Source organism: Cryptomeria japonica, chromosome 9 (genome assembly GCF_030272615.1).
Source record: "Cryptomeria japonica chromosome 9, Sugi_1.0, whole genome shotgun sequence".
Taxonomy (NCBI): domain Eukaryota; kingdom Viridiplantae; phylum Streptophyta; class Pinopsida; order Cupressales; family Cupressaceae; genus Cryptomeria; species Cryptomeria japonica.
The window spans coordinates 683,096,453-683,109,349 of NC_081413.1; the positions used below are offsets into that span (position 1 = coordinate 683,096,453).

The following is a 12,897-nucleotide window of genomic DNA, read 5'->3' on the forward strand; positions in this document are numbered from 1 at the left end:
GAAGAAATGGAAAAGAATAAGAAGCTTGAGAAAGAGGTCAATGCTTGGAGGAACTATTTTAGTCATCTTAATCAGCCCTTGAGACGTCAGGATCCAGCAGTACTTCTTGCCGACTGTCTCCTCCATATAACCATGAGGGTCAAAATTCTCTCTCGAGGCAAAGGATGTGAATGAGTATAGAGAGAATTCCTTTTCTGCATCTTCCGTGGCTTGAGTGTTAGGACACACTTTGACTGAATTCCCTAGTATGATGGGCACGAGAATTCCATTTCCATGCTTGTGTCTGGATGCCTTCGCATAAGCTGCCAATTGTCTAGTCACCTCAAGTAGTACTATCCTGGTTGTTGGATATCTTGGCAACATGTAGGGAGGTGAAGGACACCCATGAACTCTGATGTATGTGAATTTTTGAAATTGAATGAACCATGCACCATGCTTCTTCACAAGCTCTTGTGCATCCAGAGACAGTCGATTGTGAATCCCACCTTGCAATATCCTGGTAATGTTCATCGTGAAGGTGTCATTGACTAACTTGTAGTCACTTCTAAGCGGATGATGCAGTTGAACATAAGAATCACAAACTCTTATTTCTCCGAGTCCTCTTCCAATCACTCCTCTGTGAGGTAGCCCTGCATACTCGAAACTCCTGACCAAGGCATATATAACATATGAGCTCATGTGGAATGATTTGGTGGGTCTTAGCCTTTTCAACTGTACGTCCAGACAATTGCTAATGATTCTGGCCCAATGAAGCATTCTTTTTCCTTGGACGATCACTTGTATGAAGAAGAACATCCACTTGTCAAAGAAGGCGGCTTGAGAAGCACCTGTAACTCGATTGAGCAAAGTTATCAAGTCCCTGTATTCCTCCTGGAAGTCAATCCTATGTGGTGTATTGGGAATCTTGTTCAGGCGAGGCCGACTTTTGAGCAACCAATTCTTATTGATGAAGTTCAAACAAGACTCAGGATCATCTTCATAGATCGACCTTGCTCCTTCCAAGCTCTTGTAGATCATGTCTTTATGGTCCGGAAGATGAAGAGCTTCACCTATAGCTTCCTCTGAAAGGTAGGCTAAGATGTTCCCGTCCTTGGTTAGGATCTCCTTGATTGTGAGTCATAGTGGCGGGCACACTCAATCATCAACTCATGACACTTGACTGCGGGAGGGAAACTTGCAGCCTTGATGATACCACTCTCAATTATCCTCCTCGCAATAGGTGATGGCTTGCCAATGTAGGGGACCTCTCGAAACTTCTTCACATTGAAGTTTCCTAAGTTGGTGTCTCCGATATTATTCCACTTGGACACGATCCTGGTCTCCAATTCGTCGCTCCTCTGATCTTCCTTGATGAGAGCCTGCCGACTAGTAGATCCTTCGGCTTTGGGGGTCGTCATTTGATGCCTACACACAAATTTAAAATTAGTCTTTAAGCATCATACCTTAAAGCATAGAATTTAAGACCTTTTAAGGGAATAATTCAAAACATTAATTTGAGAATGACAAATCCAAGAATTATAAACTTTCAAATTAATTATGAATGGAAATTAGATTTTTCAAGACTTAGACTTTAAAAGATTGCTATGAAATCAAAATAAATCTTGAATGAGAACTTCAAAAATTTGATTCCTCATACCTCCTTCTTTGAAAGCTTAACTATGAACCTTGGAAAATGGAAGAAAGAAGATCAGATCTTGCTGGATAAGGATTGGATTTTGGTCTCCCTTTGGATGAATTATGTCTTGATTAACCTTCAAAAGAAGTTCGCCTTCCACTAACCTCCAACCACTTAGCGAATTCTGGAAATTTAGCCTCCAACTTAGTAAGAAATTCGCCTTCAATCTGCTAGATTTCGCTCCTCCAATCTGCTCCTCAAAATCGGATTTAGAACAATGAATGAATGATATGCATTTTGAAACAATATTTCTCTCTTATAGGGCGCTCACCCTAATTAACCATGAGGCCGACCTAACAAATTAGCAATAAAATAAGATAAAATCCCTTTTAGAAGGAGGCTGACTTGCTTGTAGAAACAAATAAATGGATTTTGAGCGCTCACCTATATTTTTTTTATTTTAAAATTAATTTCAAGGCTTGAAAGGTGTTCTTTCTCATTTGTTTTAAGGCTTAAAATTAATTGATCCAATTGCAAATGCCTTAATTCATGCGAATTTCATTTAACTTCTTGAATTTGTCAAATTTAGAGAAAATTTGTGAATATTAAGTTTTGATTGAAGCTTAATGAAGCTTCCTTTCTCCCTTAGGCATTGAAATGTCCAAAGTGATGAAGGTCGAGATTATTTCAAGACTTGTTTGAACCTCTCATCTAGACTTACTCACTTCATGGGTCAAAAACTTCACAACTTATTTTTGCAAATTTCCATGACTTTGTCTTCACAATCTTGCAATTTGCCTTAGACTTAATCAAATGAGGTTGAATGATAGGTTTTTTTGATGATTTCACCCTGGACCCTTTGGAAGGGTCAGGAGCGATTTTTCCAATTAGGTCTTGAATACCTCATTCTCTTCACTCCAAAATCTCCCAGAAGGCGAGTTCATGTTTGTTTTGCCCTGATCAAAGTCTTGCATTTCAATTTTTAGTCTTTCACATGAGGAAATTAGGTGAAAATGTGAATTTCGCCCTAGACCCTCTAGAAGGGTTAGGAGCGATTTTTACATTTTAGGCCAAAATTCACCTTAGTTTGATCATTAACCTCTTTCAAGGCAATCTCTAGGGTATATTTATCTCCATCACTGAGTTGGCTCATCAAAACTTTGAAGGAAATATTGCATTTTTGGGATTTTCGCTTTGGACACTTTGGAAGGGTTAGGAGTGAAATTCTCTCATGAGCTCAAAATTCTTATTTTTGAAGGTCCAAAACCTCTTCAAGGCATTCCAAATAGGTTCTTTCATTGTAGTCCAGGCCTAGTCTCACTCAAATTTGGAAGAAAAAGGTGATTTTAGGGTTTTTCGCCCTAGACCCTTTGGAAGGGTCAGGGGCGATTTTTCTTGTTTGGGCTTACTCCTCCATCATCTCGTCTTCAATCCACCCCTCAAGGCTAGGCAATGGTCTTCTTCATTCACTCCACCCAAGCTTGGTTTGTTCTTGCAAGGCAAAATAGGGGATTTTGAGATTTTCGCCCTGGACCCTTTGGAAGGGTCAGGAGCGATTTTCTTCTTCTGACCTAGAATCATCATTTTTTGGAACAAACATCCACTCAAAGGTGGTCTCAAGGGCTTTTTCTCCCTTGGTCTAGCCTTGTCTTAGCGCAAACTTGAAAGGAACATGTTGGTTTTAGGATTTTTGCCTTGGACCCTTTGGAAGGGTCAGGAGCGATTTTTAGGTTTTAGGGCAATTCCTTCATCCTTTCAACTTCAAATCATTTCCAAGGCATAGAACATCATGCCTTACTCCTCTTTGAGTCCTGAAAACCAAAATCTTATCTTGAACTGGAAGGAAAATAGGAGGATTTGGAAATTTCGCCCTGGACCCTTTGGAAGGGTCAGGAGCGAATTTCCCTCTTGGCATCAAAACTTGCATTCCTAGCAATCCAATTCCACTTCAAGGCAATTCAAATGCCTTCTCACACCCATGTCTAAGTTTAGCTTTGCCCAAATTTTGAAAAAAAAAAAAAAAGATGACTTTTGAGGATTTTCGCTTTGGACCCTTTGGAAGGGTCAGGAGCGAAAATCATGTTCTAGGGTCAATTCCTTCATCTTTTCAACCTCAATCATCCTCAAAAGGCGAAAACACACTTCCTCACACCCATCCAAGCCATAAAAACTAAAAAGTTGTCTTGACCTTGCAAGAAAATAGGTGTTTTTAGGAATTTCGCTCTGGACCCTTTGGAAGGGTCAGTAGCGAAATTCACCATTTGGCTCAATTCCTTCACTTTTTGATGATTTCTTGCAACTTGAATTCACTCCCAAGGGCAATTCTTTCTATGTTTCACCTTATCCCATACTTGACTTAGCAAAATTTGATAGCGAAAGGTGATTTTGAGAAAATTCACTCTGGACCCTTTGGAAGGGTCAGGAGCGAAAATTACAATCTTGACCAAAAATCTTCATTTTTTCACCTTGAAACTTCTTTGCCAAGTGGGATTTTGTGTTTCATCATGCTAGGATTAAGGTTTCATATCCAAGAAAGGCTAAAAAATGTGTTTATAAGGAATTTCGCTTTGGACCCTTTGGAAGGGTCAGGAGCGAAATTTCCTTTCCTGGCCAGAATCCTTCATTTTCATGACTTCTAAACATCTTCAAGGGTTTCAACATGCTCGTTCTTCCTTTCATCATGCCTTTGACACATCAATTTGACCAAACAAGACAAGAAATACCTCCTATAGAGATTTTTGCTCTGGACCCTTTGGAAGGGTCAGGAGCGATTTTTACATTTTAGGCCTATTCCATCATCAGTTCAAGTTGAATTCACCTCTCAAAGGAAGAAAACACTACTCCTTTCTCATCCAAGCCATAAAAACCAAAAAGTGACTTGATTTTGAAAGAAAAATAGGTGATTGAGGAATTTTCGCCCTGGACCCTTTGGAAGGGTCAGGAGCGAAAATTCTCCTTTTGGGCCAAATCCTTCACTTTTCCAAGTCAAAACAACCTCAATAGGTAAAAGCAAGTTATTCTTGTTTCATTCATGCCAAAATCCTGACCTTTTTCATTGCAAAATAAGAGCATTTGGGAATTTCGCTCTGGACCCTTTGGAAGGTTTAGGAGCGAAATTCACCATTTTGTCCAAAGTTCTCCATTTTTTTCATGCTTCGAAATCTCAAGGATGTCCAATCTTTCTCCCAAGATACCCTGCACATCACAATTTAGCCAAAGTTAGTGAGAAATAAGCCCAAATAAGATTTTCGCTCTGGACCCTTTTGAAGGGTCATGAGCGAAAATCCTCTTTCAGGCATCATCTTGCTCTTCAAAGAATCAATCAAATCCCTCTCCAGGCAAGAACATATCAATTCACCTCCAAACATGCCCTAGGAAGTATCACTTAGTCAAAAATGAGGAGAAAAAGAGGTTTACAATGATTTTTGCCCTGGACCCTCTAGAAGGGTCAGGGGGAAATTTCCCTTTCAAACTAGATGTTACCTTGATTCGCTTCATCCTCCATCAAACTTGATCAAACCAACTCCTTTTCTTCACTGGCTCTGCTCAACTGACTTAGATAGGGAAGCAAGCAGGACCCTGACAAGAAAAACCCTCTTTCAATCTAGACCTAACCTGACATGAGACCTATTCACCCTGCCCCCTGATCTAACCAACTTGACTCTCCTGAAAGGCATGCTTCATTCTGGCAATCTTGAGGCTTCAGGCAGACGACTAACAACCTCCCAAAACAAGACTAGACTTAGCTTGAAAGAAACCCTAAAACGAGCTTTCAAGGTTTAGCCCTAATCTAGCCAGCCCAAGCAGACCACTCACTCACTCAAAAAAAACCCTAGAGAGCAGAGAGAAAAAAAGCAAAAGGAAAGCAAAACCCAAAGCAAAAAGAGGGGGTCCCCATTCTACTGGGGCGATGTGTGAAATGGTCACAACAGTAGTGTATTTGTTGTGTGCTTTAACTTTTTGTTTTAGTTGTTTAACTTCCATAATTTTTAATTGTTGTATGCCCTTTCAATTTACTTATGACTTTAAAGCTTATTCGTTTTCTTAGGGAGTTTGTTACTGGGTTTCACAAGACATCAGTGCAGTATTAAACTTTGTCAGTGAAAATATTCAAACATTTAGATTTATACAAACCAAGAATCTTACTCACAGACTGATAGACTATTTAACAAATGTGTTCTTACTGAGATTTGATACAATTTATTTGGACTTCTAATCCATTTTAGATAATTATATAATCTTTATCTTCAAAGTCAAAATGTTAGGTGATAGTGGTTAGAGGAAATTGAACTCTTTACATAACTTAGGAAAAATAACAGTAGGCCGTCCTTAGTAGATACAGATTTTTATGCCAAATGGACAGTGATTACAACAAAATCAGAGAACGGTGCTTAACAATCACACGAGCTAGGACTGAGTTTGTGCTTACAACTTCACACTCAGGCAGGAGAACTCTTGCAGACATTGTGCACCCTTACAAACTCTGTTTGATCAGAAAATGCGTAAGATATTCACGAAAATCTACACACCAATCAGATATCATTAGTTGATCAGCAACAAGAGAATTTCTATCCTTATGAACTGAGCAATATATGTCTCTGCAGGAAGGAAATGGTCACACTCAGCAAGAGGAATAGAAGGTGACCTGCTATGAGGGATTTTTGCTGCCTTAGCTGTCCATTAAATGAACTCACTCCCAGCCTTATAGTATCAATGCCTTCCTTCAAGTGTTTGATACACCAAGAGTAGGGTCTGAAATATAACCCTCAACCAGAGAATAAGATTCTCGCCAATCCACCCTACTTTAACGATGTTTTGGTTATCTAGATTTCTTTTAGTTTAGGGACTAGATTTTTGCATCACAAGTTCTGATTTGTTTGCAAAATTTGCACTTGTTCGATATGACTAACAATATGCTTACAAGAAACATAAGTATTTGAACCTTTCCTCTTGTATGTAGTATAAAAGCCTTCGCAATTGTCTTTTTGGTCCACTCAAAACATTTGGTTGTAGTCATAAAAACTCATATCTTTAAAACTATCTATTGAAATGCTGAAATACTGAGTGTAATGTCTTTGTAGAACTGATTCTTGATCATAATGTCACATCAAAAAGACTTTGCGTGGACACACTGCATAACAGTTCCAGGTAGCACCAAGATGAAGTGCAATTGGTGTCTAGAGGACATCAGTGGTGGAATTTATCGTTTCAAATGGCATTTGTCAAGAGAAGAGGAAATAACACCGAGATATGCAAAAGATGCCTTGTAGATGTCTCGTATCAAGCAAAGCAATCTCTTGACGTGATTGCTGAGAGTAAGGCCAAAAAGGCAAGAATTGGGGTTGAACTAGGTTCTAGTTCTGTAGATCCCATGAGAAACCATTTGGGTGAAGAGGATGGCAAAGATGGGAGTTTTAGGGAATGTGGGTCAACACCTAATTCTATAGCACGTGGACCAAACATAGGTGGAGGAAGCATTAATACTTTCTTCCAACCTCGTACTACACCAGGATCACAAACCATTTTGGAGAGTATAGGATGGAGGAAAATTGTCACTAAACATGCAAAGAAGGCAATTGGTAATTATTGGTACTCCTCTCACATGGCATTCCATGCTTCCAGAAATCCATATTGGCAACCCATGGTAGATGCTATTGCAGTTGTAGGACCTGGGTTTCAAGCCCCATCTGATGAGTCATTGAAGGTTGGTATGTTGAAAGATGCAGTAGACGATGTTCAAGATGTTATTAAACAACATTGGTTACAGTGGGATAGAACTGGTTGCAACATCATGTCAGATTGCTGGACAGATGAAACCAAACTCTCATTAACTTCCTTGTCTCTTGTGAGATTGGCATTGTTTTTTTGAAATCTGTGGATGCATCTAATATGATGAAATCCACAAAGCCATTGTTTGAGATGTATGACATGGTAGTCACGGATGTAGGGTCACAAAATATGGTTCAATTTATAACAGAAAATGCTGCTACTTGTGTTGCTGCAGGGAGACTTCTGACAGATAAATACCCTTCCATGTTTTCTACACCATGTGCAACACATTGCCTTGATCTAACCCTAGAGGACATTGGAAAAATTGAATGGGTTAAGGCGGCATTTCAGAAGGCTCACAAGGTTACCAAATTTGTTTATAATCACATGGGGGTTTTGGCTATAATGCGCTCTTTCACAAGAGGCAAGGAGCTAGTTCAACCAGAGGTGACAAGATTTGCAATATATTTCCTTGCATTACAAACATTATGTGAACAAAATGGTAATTTGAGGTGAATGTTTGTTTTGGCTGAGTGGATGGAGTTTGGCTTCACAATTGAAGCAAATGGCATAGCAGTGACAGAGTATATGTATTCTACCACCTTTTGGGAATAGATTGAATAGATTGTAGGATTTTCAGAGCCTTTAGTAAAAGTCTTGAGACTAGTGGAGGGAGAAAAACCCCCCATGGGATATGTGTATGAGGCCATGGATAGGGCCAAGGATGTGATAAGGAGTAAGATGGAAAATAACAGGGATATGTATATGCCGTTGTGGGACATAATTTATAGGAGATGGGATGGACAGATGCACACTCCTCTCCATACTGCGGGATACTTGCTCAATCCTTTGTTATTCTATAAGACTGACTTATTGAAAATTGATGCTGAGATTTACCAAGGCTTCTTCAAGTGCATAGAAAAATGTTTCCTAACTTGGAAAAAATTGATGCGGCTATGATAGAGTTGGAAATGTACAAGCATGCTAAGGGTTTTCTCTCTTCTAAGGCTGCTATACAAAACATAAAGACCATTCAACCAGGTAGACTCTATAAACTTTTGACGATCTCTTTATTTTGCCAACATGCTCATTAAGTTTGCTAAGATTATAAGATATTCTTAGTCTTACAATATCATCTTTATATAATGTGTTTTTCAGCTGTATGGTGGGCTTCTTTTGGAGACGAAATACCAAATTTAAGATGGATGACAGTGCGCATTTTGAGCCAACCATGCAGCTCATCATCTTGTGAGCGTAATTGTAGTGTTTTTGAACACATACATTCCAAGAAACACAACCGCCTATCACAACAACAGATGAATGACTTGGTATTTGTTCACCACAACCTCCGCTTGAAGATAAGGAAAGCTCAAGGTGAGAATATTAATATATAGTTGCAGTTTTGAAATTGTATTCACTATTCATTGTGTTTTTCACTTGTAAGGCAAACACTAATTTCTACATGGGCAAAATGAGGAACTATTGAGGAAGGCTTGCCAATTGACCTTGATGAGATATATCCAGAGTGTGAGCTGATTGTTGCTGATGATGTTGATGATGATGATGATGTTGATGATGATCCTCTGCTTGAGACTGAAGATTTTGGTCTCATGAGGGAAGCCAACTTGGATCTTGAATGGGTTGAATGAGCTAGGACAGGCTCTCACCTGTCAGCTTCATCTTCAGGGCCTCCTGCCCTCTAGCATGTCATAGCCTACATTTGATATTTTGGAATTTTGTACTTAGTTTATAGGTTGACTTTGTTCAAAGTCACAAACTATATTGTAATTGACATTTTGACATTTATCACCATCTAGATATTATTTATGGTGTAGTATATTTTGTGCAACGTAATCAGTGATATGAATATAAGCAACAAAAATGTATTTCTTGCAATTCATGTGTTCAAGTGTCTATTTTATTTGCCTACAATATCTCTATGCTATTGAAATGCCCTAAAATATAAAAAAGTAGTTTTTGATTGCTTTTTTTGCATTTTTTCATGTTTTTTTGTAAATTCGATTTTTTAAAAAATCTTATACTTTGGTTTTGCCGATGAATTCCCCAAGCGATTATTGCTTCCTTGAAGGAGACTATGCGTGTTGACTATGAAATTGTATTATTCAGGAACCAAATCACAAGTTTAGATATCATACCCAATAGAGCACGATGTGATCCATATACAATGTTTTAATATTACTTTAGCACCAACTTTTCTTATGTTCATAAGTCTTGCTTGATGATTTCTTTTTCCATCACCCCTCATCCATCATGGTCCTCTTATCACTTCTGCTAGCATTTTGTTTCTTTGTGCTTTCTTTCAATGACATAAAAGAAAGGTCCGATTGTCGACGTTTTATTGAATGTTGATATTGCTGGAATGGCTACTTTGGTAAGCTCTTCCTTGATGAAGCTGTTGGCCCATGAGTTTCCTAAACATTTCCTTCCTGTAGCCCGAATTACCATAGAAAGGAAGATTTGAATCAAGTCACCATCATTGGTGTGACCATTAACGAGCTTTTGAGCTCCAATCACCTCCCTGATTGGTGCTCAATGGAGGGCTCTTTGATCTTGAAAACTCTCTCAAATTCTTCCCGAGGGAATGGACAAACACAATTAGTGATTATAATGTGAGCCATTTTGGTTTTGGGTCTAAATTTCATCCTTAAATAACAACTCAAGCACCACATCGGTTTTTGTAAGTCCATGTGTGTCTCCCATGATCACCCATAACATATTGGGAGCTCATCATCATTTTATGACAATACCAATTTCTTTTGTGAGAGTTCCCTCTTTATAATGTCATGCATCTGCTCAGGGAGCATTTCAAAATCATTCCAAGAGCCCTCCATGCTCCTCTATCTATTAGATATGGTTATATAATTGGCCACTTTTTGAATTTCTAAGAGCCATCCATTCTCGTCTTTTTTAAATTTCCAAACCTAAAACGTATAATTCAATAGAGAGCTTGACATGCATTCCATAGAGCTTGAAGTGCATGTATTATTCTATACTATCTTGTTAAATATTTATCACATGAAATTTGGACAATCTTAGGTGATTCTATGTGTTTATTTCAGTTTGTTTATATATATATATATATATATATATATATATAATTGTCATATTCATATCTGTTTTAGGTCTTGAAAAATGGCCATGTCCATGTCCATGCCCATTCATGCAAGCTTGGTTGAATCCCTTGCTATAACTCACATGACCCAGGTGACCCAAAGACATTTTGGATCAATGGGAGGTTCTATTTGTTATATTGTTGAAATCATCTGGGTTCAAATTTTAGACAATTGGAATTGACAATATTGAAAAATAAATTAAATGAATTATTCAATAATTGGATAATTACATTGAACAATATACACATGTATATATAGAGGTTACAAGACGATGTTCTATAATTAGAACATAACGTTAAAGTAAAAGATTAAAGAGCTAAATGCTAAATTAAGCGTGAAAGCTAAATAACTCTTAACAACTAATTAACTAAAAAGCTAAATGAGTCGACAACTAAAAATAGAAGATGACCATTATAGAAGATATTAATATTATTTTAACACCCTCCCTAATGGTCATCGTACTCAATACCCTACAGATTACACTGCAGGTGTTATGATTACCGAAGCAAAGAACACTGTGCTGCTACGGAGACCCTCTGAGGGTCTGCAGAATGTAAATGACCAAGAGTACCAAAAGCCATCCAAGCGAATGTAGCCTTCACACGCAAATTAGAGATCTGACACACACGAATTGCTGAAGCCTGAAACAATGATTTTGAGGAAAAAATCAGCAAACCCTTTTGTAGAAGAGTACCAACTCCAAAATTGACTGCAAGATACCACGGTTGCAGATGTTCGCTCTGGCAGGTGCGACCCAAACTGACTGCAACAAAACTCGATTTTTAAGGAGAAAAATCAACCAAAACCAGAGAACTTCGCGAATTACAAATCCCACACGAACTTCGCGTATTACAGATGATTTTTGAGGAAAAAATCGTAAAAACCAGCAAACAATTTTTGAAGAAAAAATCGTGAAAACCTAGAAATCCCACGCAAGCTTTGCGGATGACAGATAATAATTTTTAAGGAAAAAATTCTAAACCCTGAAATAGGAACCCTCGAAAAGAGAATTTACGATTTTGAGGAGAAAATCGAAAAACCAAGAAATCTAAGGGTTACAAATCATCTTTTTTGTGGAAAAAAAGGGTAAAATCCAGATAACTAAAATCTTACGCGAATATTGTGGATTACAAATGAGATAATTTTTAAGGGAAAATTATAAACCCTACGAACAATTTTTGAGGAAAAAGTCGTGAAAACCCTCCCATGATGTTTTGTGGAAAAAATCAGAAAACGGACAGACAATTTTTCAGGAAAAATTGTGAAAACCCTTGGACCTGTAAGACGAGGTCTGGCCTAAATCAATCTGATCAAGGCAACGATATTCAAATATCGTGAACATGCACCGTTTCTAGGTGTTGAACTTTTGTTTGTGTTCCAACATGATGCTGGTCAAAGATGCCATCATAGCAATCGAGGTTGATTGAGATCAACTGAGTGAAAGCAAGAGACAAAAAAATCTGATTTTTAAAAAAAATATCAGAATAGAAGCAGCTGCACAAAAAATTTGAAACCTTGGAGGAGAATTCTGGCACAAATTCTGAGGTGCGAATTTCGAGGTTTGGAAGAAACCCAAAAATTAAAATTTTCCGCAAACATAAAACATAAATAGCGCCCAAGAGACACCAAAACTGCCGACGTCCACAGAATTAGCAGCAATCGCTGACAAGAATCTGAAATCAAAATGCAGATCCGACAGCTCAAAAATCAAGGCACGGAAAACGATGCACCCAAAAAATCTGACGACGACCGAGTTGAGGTCTCGAAAAACCCACCAAGAATCAGAAACCCTCGAAACCCTCAAAAAACCTTCAAAAAAGCAAAATTGTTTTTTATAAAAAAGCAATTAAAAAAAATCTGGAAAATATTCCAAAAAGAAGATTGAATTTTTATTAAAAAATTCACCAAACTTTAAAGAATCCCATTGACCCGCTCTGATACCATGAAAAATAAATTGAATGAATGATTAAATAATCGGATAATTACATTGAAGAACATACACATGTATATATAGAGGTTACAAGACGATGTTCTATAATTAGAACATAACGTTAAAGTAAAAGATTAAAGAGCTAAACGCTAAATTAAGTGTGAAAGCTAAATAAGCTCTAAAAATAGAAGATCATTATAGAAGATATTAATATTATTTTAACAAATATATCAAGTTGAAGTTTTAATTGACAAAAGAAGAGTGATGGCGTTGCTAGATAATTTCAGCTTTTATATTCACATATATTTAGAAACAGTTTTTGTGTGCCTTGATGTTTGCCTGTGCATAATGACTCATTAAGAGAAACTTTCATCTTTCTTGTTGACATCTTATAAAAGAGATGCTCTCTGTCTCTGACGATTGTAAATAGGACCTGGTGGATATTTGAT

At 37.7% G+C, this 12,897-nt stretch overlaps 1 protein-coding gene across 2 annotated transcripts in view; it reads left to right on the plus strand.

Moving 5' to 3' along the window:
• LOC131073972 (DExH-box ATP-dependent RNA helicase DExH14) overlaps window positions 1–12,897 on the plus strand; it is a 247,896-nt gene that overhangs the window by 105,658 nt on the left and 129,341 nt on the right. The window lies entirely within an intron of this gene.